Genomic DNA, 23,526 nt, shown 5'->3' with positions numbered 1-23,526 from the left:
CTTGTTAAGCCCAGAAGTGGCAGGCCAAGAAAAATATCAGAAAGGCAGAGAAGAAGAATGGTGAGAACAGTCAAGGACAATCTACAGACCACCTCCAAAGAGCTGCAGCATCATCTTGCTGCAGATGGTGTCACTGTGCATCGGTCAACTATACAGCGCACTTTGCACAAATAGAAGCTGTATGGGAGAGTGATGAGAAAGAAGCCGTTTCTGCACGTACGCCACAAATAGAGTTGCCTGAGGTATGAAAAAGCACATTTGGACAAGGCAGCTTCATTTTGGAAACAAAAATTGAGTTGTTTGGTTATAAAAAAAAGGCGTTATGCATGGCGTCCAAAAAGAAACAGCATTCCAAGAAAAACACTTGCTACCCACTGTAAAATTTGGTGGAGGTTCCATCATGCTTTGGGGCTGTGTGGCCAATGCCGGCATCGGGAATCTTGTTAAAGTTGAGGGTCGCATGGATTCCACTCAGTATCAGCAGATTCTTGAGAATAATGTTCAAGAATCAGTGACGAAGTTGAAGTTACGCCGGGGATGGATATTTCAGCAAGACAATGATCCAAAACACCGCTCCAAATCCTCAGGCATTCATGCAGAGGAACAATTACAATGTTCTGGAATGGCCATCCCAGTCCCCAGACCTGAATATCATTGAACATCTGTGGGATGATTTGAAGCGGGCTGTCCATGCTCGGCGACCATCTAACTTAACTGAACTTGAATTGTTTGTCCAAAATACCTTTATCCAGGATCCAGGAACTGATTAAAAGCTACAGGAAGCGACTAGAGGCTGTTATCTTTGCAAAAGGAGGATCTACTAAATATTAATGTCACTTTTCTGTTGAGGTGCCCATACTTTTGCACCGGTCAAATTTTGGTTTAATGCATATTGCACATTTTCTGTTAGTACAATAAACCTCATTTCAATCCTGAAATATTACTGTGTCCATCAGTTATTAGATATATCAAACTGAAATGGCTGTTATAAACACCAAAATATTTAGAACTAAAAATGATTAAGATTAATAGGGGTGCCCAAACTTTTTCATAGGACTGTATACACTCACCGGCCACTTTATTAGGTACACCTGTCCAACTGCTCGTTAACACTTAATTTCTAATCAGCCAATCACATGGCGGCAACTCAGTGCATTTAGGCATGTAGACATGGTCAAGACAATCTCCTGCAGTTCAAACCGAGCATCAGTATGGGAAAGAAATGTGATTTGAGTGCCTTTGAACGTGGCATGGTTGTTGGTGCCAGAAGGGCTGGTCTGAGTATTTCAGAAACTGCTGATCTACTGGGATTTTCACGCACAACCATCTCTAGGGTTTACAGAGAATGGTCCGAAAAAGAAAAAACATCCAGTGAGCGGCAGTTCTGTGGGTGGAAATGCGTTGTTGATGTCAGAGGTCAGAGGAGAATGGCCAGACTGGTTCGAGCTGATAGAAAGGCAACAGTGACTCAAATAGCCACCCGTTACAACCAAGGTAGCCAGAAGAGCATCTCTGAACGCACAGTACGTCGAACTTTGAGGCAGATGGGCTACAGCAGCAGAAGACCACACCGGGTGCCACTCCTTTCAGCTAAGAACAGGAAACTGAGGCTACAATTTGCACAAGCTCATCGAAATTGGACAATTGAAGATTGGAAAAACGTTGCCTGGTCTGATGAGTCTCGATTTCTGCTGCGACATTCGGATGGTAGGGTCAGAATTTGGCGTCAACAACATGAAAGCATGGATCCATCCTGCCTTGTATCAACGGTTCAGGCTGGTGGTGGTGGTGTCATGGTGTGGGGAATATTTTCTTGGCACTCTTTGGGCCCCTTGGTACCAATTGAGCATCGTTGCAACGCCAAAGCCTACCTGAGTATTGTTGCTGACCATGTCCATCCCTTTATGACCACAATGTACCCAACATCTGATGGCTACTTTCAGCAGGATAATGCAATGCCATGTCATAAAGCTGGAATCATCTCAGACTGGTTTCTTGAACATGACAATGAGTTCACTGTACTCCAATGGCCTCCACAGTCACCAGATCTCAATCCAATAGAGCATCTTTGGGATGTGGTGGAACGGGAGATTCGCATCATGGATGTGCAGCCGACAAATCTGCGGCAACTGTGTGATGCCATCATGTCAATATGGACCAAAATCTCTGAGGAATGCTTCCAGCACCTTGTTGAATCTATGCCACGAAGAATTGAGGCAGTTCTGAAGGCAAAAGGGGGTCCAACCCGTTACTAGCATGGTGTACCTAATAAAGTGGCCGGTGAGTGTATATAGTATCTATAGTATACAGTATGGTAGCTGTATTTGTGTACTGTGTAGTAATGACATTTGGGCACTGTATTGTAATGTTATTTAGGCACTGTATTTTAGAGGTATATAGGTACGTTCCGATAACTCTTTGTACTAGCTTACAATTTTCTATCTTTTCCCCCTTCCTACTTACTAATTCATTGTATAATGCCTATAGACTAATCAGAAGTGAGTCTCGAGCCGCAGACGCCGTGGCTGACTCAGCCGTGGAATCCGCGGGAAGATAGGGCATGTCGCTTCTTTTTCCCACTAGCTGAAAAAAATCACTAGCGGGAAATAAAATGCGAGCGACTCCCATTGAAATGAATGGGAGATGGTTTTCCAGGCGGATTTTGAGGCGGATTCCGCGTCAAAATCTGCCTGCAAAAATCTCCGTGTGAACATACCATAAAATATATGGCGTAAGCTCCTCAGCTCCCCCTAGTGTTAGCTGCAGGTAGTTCTGACCACTGTGCAGATATATTAAGAAATTAATTAAAGGGGTTTGCATTTACAAGGTGATGGCATATTACTAGGATATGTCAGCACTTCATGATTGTGGGGGTCCAACCTCTGGAACCTCCAAATAACCAAGAATGAATAGGCCGTAGTACTAGATACAACTGCCATACCTCCCAACCTTCCAGGACTCTGCAGGACATTCCCAGATTCGGGGTCCTGTCCCGCAGTCCCAGACGGCGGGAGATATGTTTCGGTTTCAACTTATCTGTGTCCAGAGGACGCAGATGAGTTGAATACACTAGCAAGTGAAGTAAGAGCTGTCACAGCTCAGCTCCTGCTTCACCGCTGCGCTCCTGGAGATGTAGGCGCGATGTGATGACGTCACTCACATTGCGCCTACAACTCTGTGAGTGAGACTGCAGACAGAGCTGCGGGGGATCAAGGGAAGGTGAGTATAAGTGTTTTTATGTTAAATCTTAAAGGGAAAATTGAGGGGGAACATAATGCTTGAGGGGGCCCATGAAACTAGGGGCAGATGAAGAGGGGGACGACGACATGAAACTGGGGGCAGAGATGGAGGGGGGGGACATGAAACTGGGGGGGGGATAGTAAAGGGGGACATAAAACTGGGGACTACTGGATGTGGACCATTAAACCGTGGAGGTAGCTGGAGGGGGACCTGTCTGCCTATAGTTGCCCCCAGTTTAATGTCACCCTCCAGCTACCCCTACGGTTTAACGTCCCCTTCCAGCTGCCCGAGTTTAATGTCCTCCTCTAGTTGCCCCCAGTTTAATGTCCCACTCTAACTGCCATTAATTTATTGTCCTCCTCCAACTACCCCCACTGTTAATGTCCCCGTCCAGCTGCCCCAGTTTCATGTCCCCTCTAGTTTCCCCCAGTTTAAACTGTGGCACCAGGAGAGCGACTTAATACTGTGGTACAGTTGGAAGGGAACATTATAATGTGGGGACATATATTTTACGGGTGACTGTAGGAGAATTATACTGTGTGGGGGCACATGGAAAATGAATGAGAATGGGCAAAATCAACGTAAAAGTGGGCGAAGCTAAATTTGCCGCATCGCACATTCTGTCCCTCTTTCTGTTTATCAAAAGTTGGGAGGTATGCAACCGCGTCCCCTCCATTGTTTTTTCCTGCACAGCAGCACATCGACCGTCCACTTTGCAGGAAACTGCATAGCCCCCATTGCTGTGTGCAGTTCACAGCACAGTTGGGTGATTATGTGCATGCATGTATAGGGTGCATGTATATGTATGCAATAGTATCTGATTGTAGTAGTTACAATGGGGCAAAGATTTTCTGGACTTCCCTTGTAATGCTATGGCTGTATACTGTAAGTTAATACTTAGTAGAAGTGCCAGTGCTGGAGAACAGTCACGCCAAGTCCGTATGATCTAAGCGACCATAATCAGGAGTATTCACGTATGCTAATGAAACCAGATCCTCCGGCCCATACACATTCCAGCTCTCTCCAACCAACACAAATGAACACAAATCAAGCTAATTACTGACATATTTTAGTGAATGAGACTCGTGATTTCCTGCCATAGAAATCGCATCAAACACGAGGGTGAAAGCTACAAGTGGAGGGCATGAAAACAGGAGAGAAATGGCCTTTTTGGGGATTTTTTGACATTTCGACAGTTTTGCGTCTGGGAGTTTATCATATGAGGGATTTTCTGGGAACAGGATATTTTTCTTTACATATAACTTCAGCTTTGCAAGAAAATGTCACCAATACCGACCTGGTGACGTTCTGGGAATGTTGTCCTACACGTAATGTAGATATGGCGTCACTACTAGCACTTACATGGTCCAGTTAGTATTAAGGATACCACACATTTCCAAAATAATCCCTGTCTCTATGCTCTGTTAGGGTAATGGACGTCATAGCGGGGACCAGAATGAAAAGCAGTGACTCCAAGTCTACTGAACTTGAGCTGTTCATGTATTATTTCCTGGAGGGGAAATAGAGCCAACATATTCCACAGTGTAGTACACAGATTATCACCAATTCTTGTGCCCTATAGGTCTCCTAATTAGGGTTGAGCTGATCTTGACTTTTCAGGCTCGATTTTGAAATCCGATTTCTGATCATTCTTCATTTGAACCCGATCTTGATCCCAATTCCGATCCCAATGCAAGTCAATGGGATTTTTTTTTACTAATCGGAGATCGGATTTTCACTATACTGCATGGAATCTAACAATTCTAAGAGGATTTTTTTTTTTTAATCCCCTGGCTATTTAGTCCCCCCTGGTGTCCACTTACCTGCAGAGATGGCTGGTCCGATGCCTGGTGTTCTCGTTCTTCCTCGCCTCGCTGCCCCCCAGTTTAGGAGAGTGTGGGCGGGTTAAGCCACATGCCCCGCTTCTTCCTAGCGCTTTAACACTAACCTGGGAGGCGGGGGCAGCGAGGCTAAGAAGAACGAGAACACCGGGCACCGGACCAGCCATCTCTGCAGGTAAGTAGCTACTAGAGATGTTAGCTAGTCTCCCATTAGAATGAATGGGCGCAGCTGGCGCGCAAGGGGTTAAGGCTGTGTGCTGGCTGTTTCCATTCATTCCTATGGAACCACAGCGAGCCTTCACACTGAGTATACGCTCCGCTCAGAATGAGCGGAGCGTATACTCAGTGTGAAGGCTAACATTGTTAGCTTTTCCCACAATGCTTGGCCAGTAGCAAAGCATTGTGGGAAATAATTACCGATCTCGACCCCACTTAAAAAGATCATGTTCGGAATTCCGATCGCGATCGTGAAATTTTCTCGATCGCCGATCGGAATCCGATCTTTTACGAACACGATCGCTCAACCCTACTCTTAATCAATACTCCATACCTTCTACACAATCACACAATGGCCAGATTCGTAGAAGGCCAATGAGCTTATCAGTATATTTTCAAGTGTTAAAGGAACCCATCACAATAATGAGAACATACAAAGGCCATGCAGATATTGATGTAGTTGGATTTAAACCCAGGGCCCCAGCTTTGCAAGGGAACAACTACTATCCCACTATGTTGTTCATGTAACTCTACGTTTCCTCAATGGTGGGTCCTATGTCTTGGGAGTCAGATATGTGGCGATCAGATGATGGCCATAGTGACTTGCAGCTAGAAGGGGCGACTGGGATGAGACAATCCCTTTAACTATCAGACTTCACGTGTAGCAAGTGTAATGTAATGTTCTCTGTCTTAAGTATACTTGCTGCTGTTATGGAAGATTCTGAACATATCGTAAAGGTCCAGCATGAGATTATAGCCTAGGACTTGCTAGCTAGTTATCTTTATAGTGTGCAGTTGCAGTAGAGACATATACATGTCCATGCATGGGGGTATAACTATAAGGGGGTGTAGCAGTAGCAGTCATTATCTAGCCCTGGACAATGTTGGGCCCTCAGAGGTTCCACTATTCTATATGGGACAAGGTAGGTACAGGTCCCATTACAGTTTTTTTTTTTATGCAGATTGTGAGCCCCACATAGAGCTCATAATGTACATTTTCCCTATCAATATGTCTTTGGAATGCGGGATGGAAATCCATGCAAACATGGGGAGAACATACAAACTCCTTGCAGATATTTTTTTTTGCCCTTAGTGGGATTTGAACACCAGGACTCCAGCGCTGCAAGGCTACAGTGCTAACCACTGAGCCACCGTGTGGCCCCTCCCATTACAGATTTTGCATCTGGGCCCAGGAGCTTCAAGATACGTCCATGGAGAAAGCCGAGGAAGCCATAATAAAGGTGTCTAAGATTTGCATTTCTTTAAAGTGTACATAAGATGTGTTCACTGTCCAGTATTGCTTACTAAACTATAATCCTCTACTCAGGTTACATTATCATTTCTGGCCCACTTTGCTCTCCATAGAAGTCATCTTGAGATTTTAAAAGCTTCTGACCTGGATAGCCCAACGTTTTAAGTTATGTCATCATGTAGTCTGGACCCCTTCACCCCAGTCCAAGTGGTATTCCAATAAGTCACAATTATACTCTGTTTACCGCGTAGGGCATAACTATACGATCAGTTGGGGTCCAACTTCGGGGACTCCCACCAATCAAGAGAACAGGGATCCCAGCAGGTCGGGCATCCTTGACCCATTCACTCTCCATGGGAATAGCCGAGTACATCACTCACTTGTCTCCAGCGCTCCCATAGAAGTGAATGGTAAATGGTGCAACAAGCCACTCCATTCATACTTACAAGGGGTCTCCCATTCTTGTGATGGGTGGGAACAGACCCCCACTAGTCAGACATTTATCACATATCCAGTGTATACAGGATAACTATAAATCATAGTAATATCTTTAAAGAGAATTGGTCAGATTTACGGTAAATGGGAAAAACAACGAAATGAGATTTTAGAAACATGGCTGTGGCATGGTGAACCATCAAATTGTGGCGCAATTGTCTGTATTAGATAATCATAATTCTGGCACAGTTTAAGAATGTCTAGCCTAAGTTTGTCCTGTGGTTTACAATGTAAGTAAATGGGCATACATTCATTGGCGAGAATCTATGAAGACTAGCATTTTGTACGTCAGTCTTAATCAGTTCCCTGACTGGCGCGAAATGTGGCAGAATTGAAATCTACGCCAGTCAGAAATTGGCGTAAATTTGTAGTATGTTATAGCAAATTTTATAGTGTTATAGTAAAGTTGTCAGGCCAAGGCCTCCATGCCCTGACCTGCGCCCCACTTTGCCCACTTTTGTAAAAAATGGAGAGTAGGGCACAGAAAAATCTAAGTGGTGCATGTTTGATGCAAAAAGAGTCCCTGCGCCAAAGATCCACTGCCATAGTTTTCTGACTCAGAAGTAACAGTGTATAGGTAGTTGATCTCAGTGTACCGCAGTATAATGAAGAGCTGTTGCCTCCGATATGTATAGTTTAGTTAATATTTGTAGTCCACATAAAATAACAAACCTGGATTATCTTTCTTAGTACTCTGCATTGTACCCCTCCTGAACAGTTACTGTATGAATAGATAGACAACTGGGTGTTATTATATCACTTGACAAAGGGGTGTGTCCTCGCACAGTCTGGCATTGTCACTGCTGATTGGTTACTTTCAGACTGTGTAGAGACACCTCTCTACTGGTGACACCCACTTGTCAATTTATTCATACATTTTTTGAAGTAATAACAGAGCAACGATATAACACAGAGTTCTTAGAAAATATGTTCCAAAATTGTTATCTTATAGGGAATAAAAGTAACTAAAACAGAGACGTTAGGCTCGCTTCAGATCTTCGTTTAGGCCATTCATTCCCCTATCCGGATGAAATATGCGGAGAGAAAAGTCCTGCGAGCAGCACCTTTCTCTCCGCATTTTTCGTGCAGAAACTGAGCAGAAACCACACGGACGGTTTTCCATAGTCTGGGTATCTACCTCTGGTATCCGTCTGCTTGCAAACCATTTTAAAGGGGCTCTAGCAATGGGAAAAGTCATTTTTAACTAAGCACATACTTGCATACCCTTTAGAAAGGCTATTCTACACCTACCTTTTGTATGCTAATCGCCTCAGTAGTTTTTGAATGAGACCGTTTTTATTCATATGCTAATTAGCCTCTTGGTGCACCTCAGAAGTCTCATTGTGCACCCTATTCTTTCCAATGTATGTGTACAGCACAGGCAGTGGCGTAACTACCGGGGTAGCAGCGGTAGCGGCTGCCACAAGGCCCGGGACATTAGGGGCCCGGCAACAGCCACTACCGTTGCCGGTAACGGGCCCTACTTACTTACCGATCCTAGCAGGGGCCGGGATAGGTAAGTGACGCCGTGGGCCCCACAAGCACTATTATACTCGGGGGTCTTTTCGGACCCCCAAGTATAACGATCAAAAGACCGGGAGAAGTAAAGGAATATAAAAAACACAGTTACTTACCTCTCTGCGATCCCGGCATGCTTCGGGCCTGCTTCTGGCCTACTTGCGTGACGTCACATGACCTGGGACCTGCATCCATATCATTTCTAAAGACTATGCAAGTATGTGCTTAGTTAAAAATGACTTTTCCCAATGATAGAGCCCCTTTAAGAGCAAAATGGTTTGGTACAAAAAGGGTCCCAAACGGTTACGCAGCAGATACCTGAACCCATTTTTTTAGATTAATTAATCAATGGGTATCTGTTCAAAAAGAACTGAACATTTGTCTCTGTTTGGGTCCGTTTTTGACCAATCCATTTTTTTTTCTTTCCCTGTCTTTATTCTGAGGCCTGATCCACATCTGCATTCGGTACTCCGTTCAGGGAATCCGCATGGGAACCCCGAACTGAATACTTGACGCACCTTATGACCTTATGAGAGCACACGGACCCCATAGATTATAATGGGGAACGTGTGTTTTCTGCACGGTGTCCGCACGAATCATGTGGAGAGGAAAGTAGTTCATGAAGTCTTTGCTGACCGCTTGTCAATGCGCTTGGTATTCCATTCGGGGGGGTCCACAAGCAGACTCCCCGAACAGAATACCAAACGCAGATGTGAACCAGGCCTGAGCATGCGCAGAGGGGAAAAACGGATTGCAAAACTGACATAAACTGATTGCTATCAGTAAATAATCAGTATGTAATCCGTTTTCCCTAGACCTCAATGATATAAAAAACTAGATTGGTTGCTGTCCGTCTGGAATCCTTATTTTTAGTATGGAGACAAAGTCCTGCAAGTTCTACTTTTCTCTCTACACAAAAAAGCGGAAACCAGATGGAGATGGCACAAACCACATGCGGATTACTTTTAAAACCCATTGAAATCAATGGATTTTCATCCAGATCATTCAGAATCAGCTTTTGAAGATTTCAAATACTGATTTCGAATGGATTTGCCAAATGCAGATGTTAACAGTGCCTTAGGTAACTGCTTTTTTATGTGGATATGTTTCCGTTCGGGGTCCCCAAGCAGAGTCCTCGAGAAGAATCCCGAACGCAGATGTGAACCGGGCCTAAGAAGGCGCAATAGGTCCGCTTTATCCTGAGCCCATTTTGCTATACAGAATGGGTACATGTCTACAGTCTTACATTGTAAACCATACTATGTCATCTTATCACTGTCCTTGTTTGGAAGCGACAATAACACGAGCTTACTCTATTCAAAGTCTATGAGACTGACAGACTGGGAATCTGTTCCTTTTGGAATAGAAATACTAATTTGGCAATTCAATCCGCATCATGATAGTAGACTTTTTAACTGAGTCATGCATGATGTTAAGGATGCTGCCCCCTAGAGGGCGGCATACAGAGTGCACTGTTCTCCTAATAACATCCTGGAGATTATATTTGCATATTTTTTACACTGACAGATAGCATAGAACAGCGCTCATTTATCATCGGCAGCACACACAGGACCTGCGTTCTCATAATTACATGATGTTGGGGGATGCACCTAATTCATACTGAGGTGCACCCTGTCATGAATTAAGCACACCCTCTACTGGCACATAGGGCTTAAAGACCAGTATACAATACGTCAATACGTTAGTCTTAATGACACCCCCCCCCCCCCATTATCTTTCCAGTAGCAAGCCAACCTGAAACTAGACAATGGTCCATTCAACTCAGATTCTATGGGTTACACCACAGTTACCCTCTGCCCTTCTGACCTGTAGACTTCTTTACTACTAGTCCATTCCTTACCCAATTGTCACCGGAGGATTAGGGGCAACTGCTCATGGGAAACATTCCCAAAATAAATACAGCCATAAACTAAGGAATGGGTCTTGGGATTTAGGCATGCAAAATTTACCTTTCCTAGCAAAGCAAACTTCACAGTGTGTGCTGAAAGACTAGCGGGAATGTGAAAATTCCTGGAGTTTACACCAAAGTCTCCAGACATAATCAAAGAAACACCATCTCCATCATTCGTAGGAGACGTTTATGGCCTCCTTTAAAGTGAGACTCTGGACACTCGTTGCTAATATTTTAAGAATGTTACAGAACATGTATGAGTAAGTTGTGTTTATATAACACTCCGAGATATATGTATGTAGGACTTTACAGCAGACGGAATATATTCCTAGGATGTTATAGAAAAACAAATCATACACATTTCAGGAATGTTGCCATAAAGTGCTTTCTGCTTCTATACAGTCGTTCTTAGAAGAAACGTTTTATAGTTTTGTTCCTTAGAGATATTGTTGTGAATGTTATGGCTGAACGTATTCAGGCAGATCAATAAGAGCAGATGAGACGGTTTTTTGGACGTTAGTAGGGCGATGCACCAATAAGCGAGTATTTACCGATCGTAACAGATCGACGTCTTACAATTTGATCAAATATATCAGTAGAGTCAAGATGATGTGAGTCTCGATGACAAGTCTTGGAACCTTCTTCGTTTATAGGTATTGTCTCACCAATGGGGGGATTTTGTCTGGCTTACAAAATTTGCGATTTTAGTACAAATCCATGTTTGGTTATTTTTACTTTCTTGTGTCGCTCTTGCCACTTCTTCAAAAATTGGGCACGTGTAAGTGGGGCTTAGCAGCAAATTACGATAATTTACAACAGAAGTTGTCTTACATGGTAGGTCAAATCTACACTAGCTCCTTGTTGAAGCATGGCTATGTGCCCCAGGGAGCTGCTAATACTGGATGAAGAAGCCATCTGGTTCACCCGCGGCATGACATGACGCCAATCTTTAGAAAGTAGCTCTAAATTCTGGCTCCTTAGAGGGGAATCTGGATGACTCTCCTCAATCATGTGCACACATCTTAATATTGCATGTAGACAAGGGTTGACCATCCTCTGAAGCCAATGACTAGGGGAGTACATGCTATGTGGTCAACTACACCTGATTTCACTGAAGCGCCACCACAGGGAAAATGAAGCATTACACGTATTCTATTGAAATGTTGGGTCTTCCAGAACCAGAGAGGCTCTTTGTAACTTCTCTCCACTCGGGATGAGAGTCCTGAATAGTGAACCCTTGAGAGGGTGCTTGAAAATAGTTTTTCGAAACCAGACAACAATTTTGGCACTATTGGACACTTCTGAATTTACATAAACATCAAAAAGTATTATAATGATTTTTTTTTTCCAACATTGGGACTTCAGCTTTTAATATCTCCTCTGGGGATTGTTAGTAGGAGCAAAGTTATCTACTGACATCATCTTGGCTGTGAGTCGCCCTCTGATGACACCTTGGCAAAAGCTGAGCTTCAGTTTCCCATGATCTCCCCAATGGGAAAGCAAACAGAAGTTTTGCAGACTTCGTGCGCACTTGTTCTTAGCAAGTCGGCTGCTATCACCAGTTAATAGTAAGACATAACCCATATGTATCCGAATAATTAAAGGATAGAAATAAGGAAGAACATCAACCTGGCCAAACATCCCAACAACTTGATCTGGTATCCAATGTCTATTGTCCATTGTACATGACGTACTTGTTATTGTTAAGGTTGTTGACTTCGCAGCTGCAGATGCAGATGTAAAACTGCTGCCAAATTGTTCTCATATTAATCCACCAGCAGTTTGATTGTTTTATTGATGGTACATTATGGTCTTAGTATTATTGGCTCTTTAACGTTCCATATATTTTCCACTCCGAATGCCATTGATTTTTTAAAATCAAGTTTTATATTAAACATGTTTTTTAAATTTTTCCATGTTATTATCTGTATTTTACATTAATCTACATTTTACCTACATTGTCTACACGTAGATAAGATTTTACCATCACAATAGGTGACGGCTTGTCTACTTCCCCATGGAGAATGCCTAGAAAACTCTCCCATAGAAGTCAATAGGGTTTATTCTAGACCATGGCCCATCACAAAAAATTTCAGACTTAGTGGCCATAGTTGGAATTCCAAAGTTATAGGATTTTTTTTTAAAATTAGATTACATGAAAAATTAAAAACAAAATTAAAATTAAAAGATCTTCAAAAATAGGATTTAAGCAAAAAGTCTTTTCCTGGTGACACTTTTCCTTTTACCCCCTTAACAGTCACATTAAAAATTGCAAAAAAAAATACAAAAGTTGTCCCTTTTTTTATTGCAGATATTGAATTTCTGACTCTGCATTTTAACTCTTTAGCGGTCTCACGTATTTTAACCTTAAGCAAGTAGCATTTCTGCATTCATCTTCAACTTTTTACATTTCATTTCTATGTAGCTTTACCAATCCTTGTATTTTGTGGGCACATAAAACTTTTTGTTCAGTTTTTATAAATTTTTTGTTTTTGAGAGGCGAGATGTCTCCACATGTTTCGTGCGGACACCGAGCAGAAACCACACGGATCCCATTATAGTCTACAGGGTCCATGTGGTTTCTTAGCTAACTGCTTTTTAATGCGTAGAGGTTTCTGTTTGGCGGGTCCGAATGCAAGTTTGAACCGGTCCCTACATATTTTGGATAATTGAGGCCCAGTAGTCTCCTACATGTTGACAGTTTCTATATGTATTCATATTGCAATCTGTACATACAGTAGATAACACATTGCTGGCTAGTATAATTTTATATGACTTACATTTAAATTTTGGAGTGCTGAAAAAAATCTTCTCTTTCATAAGACTGTAGACAGAAATCTGTGTCGCCAATAAGCACCTGCAACAAAGGAATTGACTGTCATCCATGTATACTTCAGACTCCTAATATCTAAGGCTCAGTTCACACTTCAGTGTCAGTTCAAAAATGGAATCATCATAATAGTCATAAGTGCAAGCCATGACCTGAGTGTGAACAAGGTCTTAAGAACAAAGATATCTTACATACATTTGAGCAGTAGAGGCAGGGGCGGATCCAGGGCCGGGGCCCCGCGCTTAGCGCGGCCCGGCCCTAACAAAATGGTCCCGGTCAGCCTCGGCATAGTCGGGCAAGTGCCGGGGCCCACAGAGCCTCTGGGGGCCCCCCGGCACTTGCCTGTCACGATTTCAGCTCATCGGCGTCCGTCCGCCGATGAGCTGTATACATACGCGATTAAAGCAGGAGCTGTGAGCTCAGCTCCTGCTTTAAAGCTCCGGCCCGGCTTGCGTGTGTAGGCGCGATGACGTCATCACATCACGCTTACACACGCAAGCCGGGGCCGCAGCTAAGCAGGAGCTGAGGTCACAGCTCCTGCATCGCGTATGTGACTGGAGTGAGAGAGAGGAGCGTCGGGGGAACGATGGAAGGTGAGTGATAGAAGGTGAGTGTAAGTGTTTGTTTTGTATTAAATATTAAGGTGGAACATAATGAAGGGGGCCCATGAAACTGGGGGTCAAATGAAGGGGAGGGGGGGAACGGCATGACACTGGGGAAGATGAAGGGGGTGGAGAGAGAACGGCATGAAACTGGGGACAAAGATGGAGGGGGCCCAAAGAAACTGGGGGGCAAATGAAGGGGAGGGGGGAACAGCATGACACTGGGGCAGATGGAGGGGGGGAGAACAGCATGACACTGGGGCAGATGGAGGGGGGGAGAACGGCATGACACTGGGGCAGATGGAGGGGGGGAGAACGGCATGACACTGGGGCAGATGGAGGGGGGGAGAACGGCATGACACTGGGGCAGATGGAGGGGGGGAGAACGGCATGACACTGGGGCAGATGGAGGAGGGGAGAACGGCATGACACTGGGGCAGATGGAGGGGGGGAGAACGGCATGACACTGGGGCAGATGGAGGGGGGGAGAACAGCATGACACTGGGGCAGATGAAGGGGGGAGAACGGCATGACACTGGGGCAGATGGAGGGGGAGAACGGCATGACACTGGGGCAGAGGAAGGGGGGGAGAATGGCATGACACTGGGGCAGATGAAAGGGGGGAGAACAGCATGACACTGGGGCAGATGAAGGGGGAGAGAACAGCATGACACTGGGGCAGATGAAGGGGGGAGAACGGCATGATACTCGGGCAGATGAAGGGGGAGAGAACAGCATGACACTGTGGCAGATGAAGGGGGGAGAACGGCATGACACTGGGGCAGATGGAGGGGGAGAACAGCATGACACTGGGGCAGATGAAGGGGGGGAGAACGGCATGACACTGGGGCAGATGAAGGGGGAGAGAACAGCATGACACTGGGGCAGATGAAGGGGGGAGAATGGCATGACACTGGGGCAGATGAAGGGGGAGAGAACAGCATGACACTGTGGCAAATGAAGGGGGGGAGAACGGCATGACACTGAGGCAGATGAAGGGGGGAGAATAGCATGACACTGTGGCAAATGAAGGGGGGGGAGAACAGCATGACACTGGGGCAGATGAAGGGGCGAGAACGGCATGACACTGGGGCAAATGAAGGGGGAGAGAACAGCATGACACTGGGGCAAATGAAGGGGGGGAGCGGCATGACACTGAGGCAGATGAAGGGGGGAGAATGGCATGATACTGGGGCAGATGAAGGGGGGATGGCATGACACTGGGGCAGATGAAGGGGGAGAATGGCATGACACTGGGGCAGATGAAGGGGGGGAGAATGGCATGACATTGGGGCAGATGAAGGGGGGAGAACGGCATGACACTGGGGCAGAGACGGGGGGGACATGAAACTGTGGGCAGATAAAGGGGGAGAATGGCATGAAACTGGGGACAGAGATAGAGGGGGGGACATGAAACTAGGGGTAGATGAAGGGTGTATATGAAAATGGGGAGAGATGGAGGGGGGACATATAATTTCCGGGTGACTGTAGGAGGATTATACTGTGTGGAATCACATGAAAAATTAATGAGAATGGGCGGAGTCAACATACAAGTGGGCGGGGCCTAATTTGCTGCGGTGCGCTGCGCGTAGGGCCCCGCCAAAGTCAATTGCCCAGGGCCCCGCAAACCCTGGATCCGCCACTGAGTAGAGGCCGCACTTCCCACAGCATGGCAGCCACATTGTACTTCTGCCTTTAAAATATGGGAGATATATGGCATAATTATATGGGTACCAGGGTAGGGGTAATGGGGAATCACAAGAATTAACAGTTCCTGCTAGAAGGAGAAACTGGTTAGCATAAAGCTGACCCATGGTATCATGACGGGGGCATCGCATTTTCGATGCACGTATTTTTTTGCAATGTGCGGATAGGATTCAATGTGCGGATAGGATTCAATGTGCAGATAGGATTATGATGAAGGATTGACATTTCTGCAGATTGTAAATCTTTTACCTTTTTAAGTGTTGATCAGAGTCGCATACAGACGTATCATTATCCACAGACTGCTCTCGGATTTACAGTTTCCTTGGCTCGAAGATCAGATAATATATCTTAATGTGCTTACGATGCTAGGAGTTGGCTCTAGGCTGTTAAAAAAAAGAAGGAAAAATTGGAATCAATCTGGTATTTCTTTTCTATCCATGTGACTAATTTTCATGATTGGTTCATTGTTAAAGCAAACTTATCCTCAAGGTAACAGTGCGCTGAACTGTCTGCTTGGCTGGCGGCTATTTCTGCAGACTCCTCGATAAACCTGCACCCTTGGCTGCATGGGCAGGATTGGGCAAACTAAAACTGGCATGCATGGCCATCATTTATCTGATGTGTATGGACACCCCCTTCAGTGTACCCTATATATATAATTCGGAAACTGCTAACATTTTCATCAGAATTTTTGCACTGCCTGACGCCACAGTAAAGCAACTCAAAATCCCTCTGCTAGCGACTGAATACCTATTTAAGTAAATATGCATCTAGTTAATTATACAACATTAATAATTGTGTAATATAATGAAAAAGAATTATAATATTTTATCTTGAAACTGGAATTGGTAACTTTTTTGACTCCCCACAAAACTGGTCCCAATTCTACAGCCCTGCAGTAATAGTTTGAGTAATCCTACAACCGTCCTGGTGCCACCAGTATAATCTGACGCTAGGTAGCCCTGTGATTGGGCCTGGTAGTCACAAGGTGCTCTTGAGCCACTGCTTGAGGAACACTGATATATGCAATTCATTGAATATTAAGACATTAGGGCAGATTTATGAACACAATCTTCATAACCCCATCACCTGTGGAGAGTGCGCCTCATTTATGACAAGGCGCTTGCCTCCTTCAAGGAAATCTACACCAACTGATGTACATTTGTCCGCATCATTTATGTTAGAATCAGTGGCATAACTAGGAATTTGCCCGGCCGCCCCCACCCCCTTCAGACCAACCGCCCTCCTCGAAGACCCAGACCGTCCGACTACCCCCCCCCCCACACACACATTCCTGCACACACTATTATGCCTCATAGTGGCCCTTGCACACAGTATTATGCCCCATTGTGGACCACCCATGAACAATTATTATACTCTGGGGTCTTTTCAGACCCCAGAGTATAATAATCGGAGACCCAGGGGAGGATACAAACATAAAAAACACTGTTAATTACCTTGCCTGGGCACTGGTGCACTGCCATCTGATGTTGGCCATCTTCATCGTCACTTGACCGGGGTTGCATCGCGACGCATAAGGATGCAAGCCCTGGTCTATGTGACATCTGTGATGTCACCAAGTAGGCCTGGAGCCAGGAGAGGTAAGTAACAGTGTCTTATGTTTCCTCACCTCTCATGGGCCTCCAATGATTATATTCTGGGGTCTAAAAAGACCTGGAGACTAATGATAGCGGTGTTTGCCGGGTTCTCGGGCCCACGGCCTCACTTAACGATCCCGCTCCTGCTCACAGCTGCCTCTGCAACAGGGGAAGCGCCAGAGGACGTGAGCAGGAATGAGGATCGGTAAGTAGATAGGGCCCGTTACCTGGTAACAGACTCTTAAAAAAATAAAATAAATAAAAAAATAATCTGCAGCGGTAGCGGTTGTTGCAGGCCCCCTAATGTCCACTGCTGCCCGGGTAGTTACGCCCATGAGTAGATTTCTGTCATGAATCAGCCGATGGCCCCATCCTCTGTACATCCTTACAGCAGGAAATTAGCAAGGACAACACAGAAAACAAAAATTCACACATTTCTTTTGTGTAAAACTTTTACTGCTTTGTCCACCAGAAAACTTCCACAATAGCATTGTGCAATATCTTTTATTAGCATTTGGAGGTAGTGTTTTAGTAAAGCTTCTAAGCCTACAGATACAGACACGGGGCCTAAATGCCACAGCTTTGTCGTGCCATTTTACAGCCCCTTCCACACCTTGCAGAAAAATATCTGTATTGGAAATGCTGCAATTTCCAAAATTGTTGTGTTTTTGGAATTTGCAGGATGTCAATTATACCTACAGAAACGCCAGTGGTTTCCCTATAACTAGAATTTAAGCAGAAAGTCTGCAGAGGAACCCGTCCGCTATGTTTTTTTCCTAATGGCTGTCCACTTGCTTAGATATGACATTTAGTAGAGTTCCTGGAGTAGTATATCACAGGCTACCGTAATTGCTGCTAGCAGTCTATAGGATTTAGGATTCCTGTACCCCTCATCACAGTGCTGTCAGATAGCTCCATTACTTACATGTCACCATTTGCTGGTAGTATATCAGTACATTTTTCATATATACATTATAAATATTTTCCAACAAGTCATCCTATTCTATGGGATTGATGGACATAACTGAACACAGGTCAGATCAGAATCGAGAAACCACGCAGGGTACTCGGGAACCAACATTCTCATGATCATTCATTTCACTACTTGGGAGGCGGCATGTGAAGCTTGCCAACTCTGCCAAGTGGGACATCAATCAAGGAATAATGGGCATATAAGATACAAGCATACATTTACACAACTGTGGTGCAAAATGGCCATGAAAACATCCAGTTTCATGGCTGTTTTGCACCCGAGGGGCGGATGTTTTCTCAGATCCCTTTTTATAATATACAAAAACAGCATGACCTATATTTTTTTAATGCAGATTGTGAGCCCCATATAGGGATCACAATGTATATTTTTCCCTATCAGTATGTCCTTGGAGTATGGGAGGAAATCTACAGGGAGAACATACAAACTCCTTGCAGATGTTTGTCCTTAGCAAGATTTGAACCCAGGATTCCAATGCTGGAAGGCTGCATTGCTAACCACTGAGCCACCATGTTGCCCCAAGCATGACCTATATATATATATATTTTTTATGTAGATTGTGAGCCCCACATAGACCTCTCAATGTACATTTTTTCCTATCAGTATGTCTTTTTTGGAATATGGGATGAAAATCCATGCAAACACGGGGAGAACATACAAACTCCTTGCATATGGTTTTATGCCCTTGGCGGGATTTGAACACCAGGACTCCAGTGCTGCAAGGCTGCAGTCCTAACCACTGAACCACCGTGTGGCCCCCAAGCATGACCTATATTTTGTCACCACTACCATGGACCATCAAAGAATCAGTCATGTGATTAGCCCCCATTTACGGACAGAGAAATTAATCACACGGTCAATATTCACTTCCTATGAATATAGGTTATGAGCCTGGACTAGCCACCATTCTAGCACCGCCCAGATGACTATTATTGATCGCTACCCCTGTTTTAAAGCTTCCTTTTCTCCAGTACCGTGAACCAAGCAATTTTGAGGTGTTAGAAAACAATATAGCACCCATGATGGTTTACTCTCCCATGTCTGTACTTGAAGATCTGAAGAAGGCGCGGTGTTTTTAGAACATCCCAAACCCAAAACGCGTTCTCTTACCAATGAATCCACATTTGATGCCATTTGTGTGTACTGAAATCTAATTTCACCGAGGGAGCCGGGTCTAAATTTGGAAATCTTTTCCCTAAAACCCTTTCCTAAATATAGCACCATAGTATTGCTTTACTCTCCAAAAATTCTAATGACAGGTTCTCTTTAAAAGTAACCAAGCACAAATATGACTAATTCTACTAACATCATTAGCAGAGCGAGACGACGACATGAATAGACCCGGCCTGTGCTATGTAATCCTTTTGGTAATATAATTTCCTTTTAAAGCCTGTGTTGAATTATTGTCTCTGCCCCCTTTCTTGAAATCTACATCAACTAATGCTCTTAAAATTTCTGCAAATCTACCACAGTAGCTGCTTATGAAACAATAACACCTTTTATTTAGCTGGGAATTAGGTAACCATTTACTTCAGCAGTCTGGCAGAGCGCTAACATCTGACACTTCCAGAAAAATCCACTGTAAACGCCTCAAACTCCTAGAATTAGAAAACTTCATCTCTGGCTGAAATTTGGTGTTCTCAGGGGATTCTCATACTCTAATTTACATCGCACTTTGGGCACTTCTTACACTTCTAGGGAAACCTGAAGATTAGGGTGAGATGATTATAATCCTTATCCCAGGTCCTTTCCTAACAGGGGTCCAGGAAGAAGAGATCGGCTGCATTGTGTTAAGCAGTCCTACTGTTTTAAGAAATAAGAGATAAGATAAGATAATCCTTTATTAGTCCCATGTGGGGAAATTTCAGTGTGTTACAGCAGCATAGTAATACAGTACAGATACAGGATAATACACAGTAATATATTGCAGAAAGAGACACACATGAACTGAGAAAAATACTAGGAATCCATAGGAGCTAAGGAAGAAAAGAAAGAAAGAAGACTTCAGGATCATTTAGCTCTCTCTCTTCACTTGGTCTGATGTAGATTATGTAAACTGACTGCGGTTGGGAAGAAGCACTCCTTCTCACACTTGGGGTGAAGCAGACGGTCACTTACAGTGCTGCCAAGTCCCATCAAGGTCTCATACATGGGGTGGGATTTATTCTCCAGCATGGAGCTCTCCACAGACAGTATCCTTCTGTCACCCACCACCTGTACTGGGTCCAAGGGGCTCCCCAGGACAGAGCTGGCCCTCCTGATCAGCCTGTCAAGTCTATTTCTGTCCCTGGTTGATATACTGCTCCCCCAGCAGGCCACACCGAAAAAGATGGCTGAAGCAACCACAGAGTTGAAAAAGGCCCTAAGAAGTGTCCCCTGGACTCCGAAGGCCCTCAGCCTCCTGAGCAGGTAGAGCGTGCTGTGACCCTTTCTGTGATCAGCCCAGTCTAGTTTATTGTTGAGGAGCACACCCTTATAGGTCTTGACTATCTCAATGCCTGCCCCCTGGATGTCCACTGGATTCAGGGCATTTCTCCACTTATAAAGTCCACCACCATCTCCTTGGTCTTCCCAGCATTAATCCTGAGCTGGTTCCACTGGCACCAGTCAACAAAATCCTGGTTTAAGTCTCTGTATTCCCTATCGTCGCCATCAGTGATAAGGCCGACTATAGCAGAGTCATCGGAGTACTTCTGTAAGTAACAGCTGGAGGAGTTGTGCCTAAAGTCATCAGTGTACAGTGTGAAGAGAAATGGGGCAAGAACTGTACCTTGTGGTGCCCCCGTACTACAGATCACAGTGTCAGATACACAGTCCTGGGCTCTCACATACTGAGGGCGGTTTGTCAGGTAGTCTAGTATCCAGTCTAGGACAAGTGCTGGTCCACTCCAACAAAGATCAGCTTGTCTCTCAGTAGCCCTGGCTGAATGGTGTTGAACGCACTGGAGAAATCAAAGAACATTATTCTCACAGTGTTCCCGGGTTTCTTCAGTTATGTGCAAAGGTTTTAGGCAGTTAGATAAACTGCTAGGTAGATAAGAATGCTTTCACAAATCGAACTGTTTCTAGTTAATTTTTTTCAATTAACAAAATGAAAAAAGGAGATATCTAAATCCCATCAATATTTGGTGTGACCTTTGCCCTTTGCCTTCCATCAATTCTTCTCCAAAACTTGCAGACAGTTCTTGAAGGAACTCGGCAGGGAGGTTATTCCTGCCATCTTGGATAAGTAAGCACAGATCTTCTGTGGATGTAGACAGAAAAAGAGACACCGAGCGCCACTAAGTGTAGTATGCAGAATGATCAGTGATCAATTGACAATTTTGTAGATAAGCCCTGATGGCCTCTCACCTTTTAGGATTGTGATGAATCACAACTCCACCATTCCCATGTACTCGTATGGGGCTCTGAGTAAGAGTGGCAGCAAATCAACCTGTAAACAGGGGAGAGGTAATGTGGAGGGAGAAACCAGGAGATCTGTGCTCACAGGGTAGTAGTATGACAAACTCCAGTGTATCTTTGGTCAGAATCCTTTTATTTAAGACAAACTAAGAACAATGGCCAACATGACGCGTTTTGGGCTTATCCCAGCCCTTTATCAAGTGCAGTTGAACTAAAAACGTGTACAAAAGACCAAATGTGAGATAACAAATATCGAAACAGTGCACCAGGCCCTTATAAAACTTATCATGAATGGCGAAGAATAAAAATGTGCATAGAGGTGTGCAAAAATGGCACATACATCCTCTATAGGCATATATATATATATATATATATATATATATATATATATGGAAAAAAAAAATAAATATATATATATATATATATATATATATATATATATAAATAATAATAAAATATATACTTAAGATGATACTATAAATTCGGAACTCAAGCATTTATCATCCATTGTCAACGAACCACATGATCAATTAATTATTCAATTCATAAAAAAATAGTAAAAACTAATAAAAGATAATAAGACATAGTTCAACTTCATGCTAGAATTGAAAAATGGACAGCCATCTCTCAGATCCGCATGACCAGATGATTAATCGGTTCTATAATTAATTACAAAAATAGTGAAACATAATTCAATTCCATAATAAAAGAATAAACATAATGTATAGCTATATAAAGTCCCTGGGGGTGGAAAGTAAAACGCAGAGGGACATCATCATTTATATAAGCAACATTTCATTTATACTATAGTTCTCCAGACATGGATGGTTTATGGTTAGCAACTCCCTCTGGAATCATCTCATACGTCTCCTGTACTGTTTGATGACTCTCCAGTGACGCCTCTATCTACCACCTCTTCTCCCGCGTCACCGTTGTATCTTCATCCAAAAGCACCAACTGCGCTTGTCAGGCGGCCATTTTCTTGTGGACGAAAGGGAGAGGCCACAGGATAATGGCCGAGGGACATGTGCAGTCGGCACTTTTGGATGAAGACGCGACGGTGACGCGAGAGAAGAGTCAATTCAGAGAAGAAGACAGAGGCGTTGCTGAAGAGTTTTTGGGACGTACAGGGGACACCCCTTGTGTTGTTTGAGGGCAGGGGAATGTCCCCTGTAATGTTTGAAAACTCATTTACATGAGGAAGAAAGAAGAAATTTCTCAGGAACGGCGACGCGGATCAGAATAATAAAGGTAAGAGAAGAATAGACTTTCTTAAGGCTATTCCTATGTATACTTAGTTATAAAGGGAATTCTAATGATAGAATCCTTTTAAAGGAGTACTCTGTATTCAACATATAAAGGCTCCATGAGGATATAGCAATGTAACATTTACCAATGTGGCCACCAGTATGCTATGTTATAGTGTAGTGCACCATGGCTGTCCTCAATTGAAGCAACTGAGCAGTGTATTAAGCAATTGACCAAGATACACTGAAGTAATACCATCTTTTTGGAGAATACTACATCTGGTTGCAGTGCTGGAGTCCTGGGTTCGAATCCAGCCAAAGATGACATCTGCAATGAGTTTGTATGTTCTCCCCCTGCTTGTGTGCGTTTCCTCCCATGCTCCTAAGACATAGTGATAAGGAATTTAGATTGTGATCCCTACTTGGGATAGTGTTGACAACATATCTGTAAAGTGCTGTGGAATATGATGGCGCTATATAAGTAAGCTAAATAATAGTACGTTTTTATTATAAAGGAAACGATTAGAAAACCCCTTTATATCACCATCCAAATATATTTGTTCATACCATTAGGGTATGGATGGACAGGGGGCTTGTAGATTATATACAACTAGCAGAAAAAGAAGTGTCTGCACCAAATTAAAATGAATGGGAGGCCAATTTTTTTTTTTGCAT

The 23,526-nt window shown here is 43.9% G+C and overlaps 1 protein-coding gene across 2 annotated transcripts in view; it reads right to left on the bottom strand.

Annotated features, from left to right (window-relative positions):
* The window catches only part of COL8A1 (collagen type VIII alpha 1 chain), an 88,601-nt gene that overhangs the window by 30,448 nt on the left and 34,627 nt on the right, over window positions 1–23,526 (bottom strand). The window contains exons 2-3 of one of the 2 annotated variants that reach the window (XM_075263606.1): window positions 15,863–15,996; window positions 13,255–13,331 (exon numbers count right to left, since the gene is read on the bottom strand). The gene's annotated coding sequence lies outside the window, so the exon portion shown is untranslated. The remainder of the gene's footprint in view (window positions 1–13,254; window positions 13,332–15,862; window positions 15,997–23,526) is intronic. The other variant, XM_075263607.1, reaches the window with a different exon arrangement.

This window comes from Leptodactylus fuscus, chromosome 2, assembly GCF_031893055.1.
Source record: "Leptodactylus fuscus isolate aLepFus1 chromosome 2, aLepFus1.hap2, whole genome shotgun sequence".
Taxonomy (NCBI): domain Eukaryota; kingdom Metazoa; phylum Chordata; class Amphibia; order Anura; family Leptodactylidae; genus Leptodactylus; species Leptodactylus fuscus.
The sequence above is the reverse complement of the archived record's forward strand: the minus strand, read 5'-3'. Positions and strand labels throughout refer to the sequence as shown.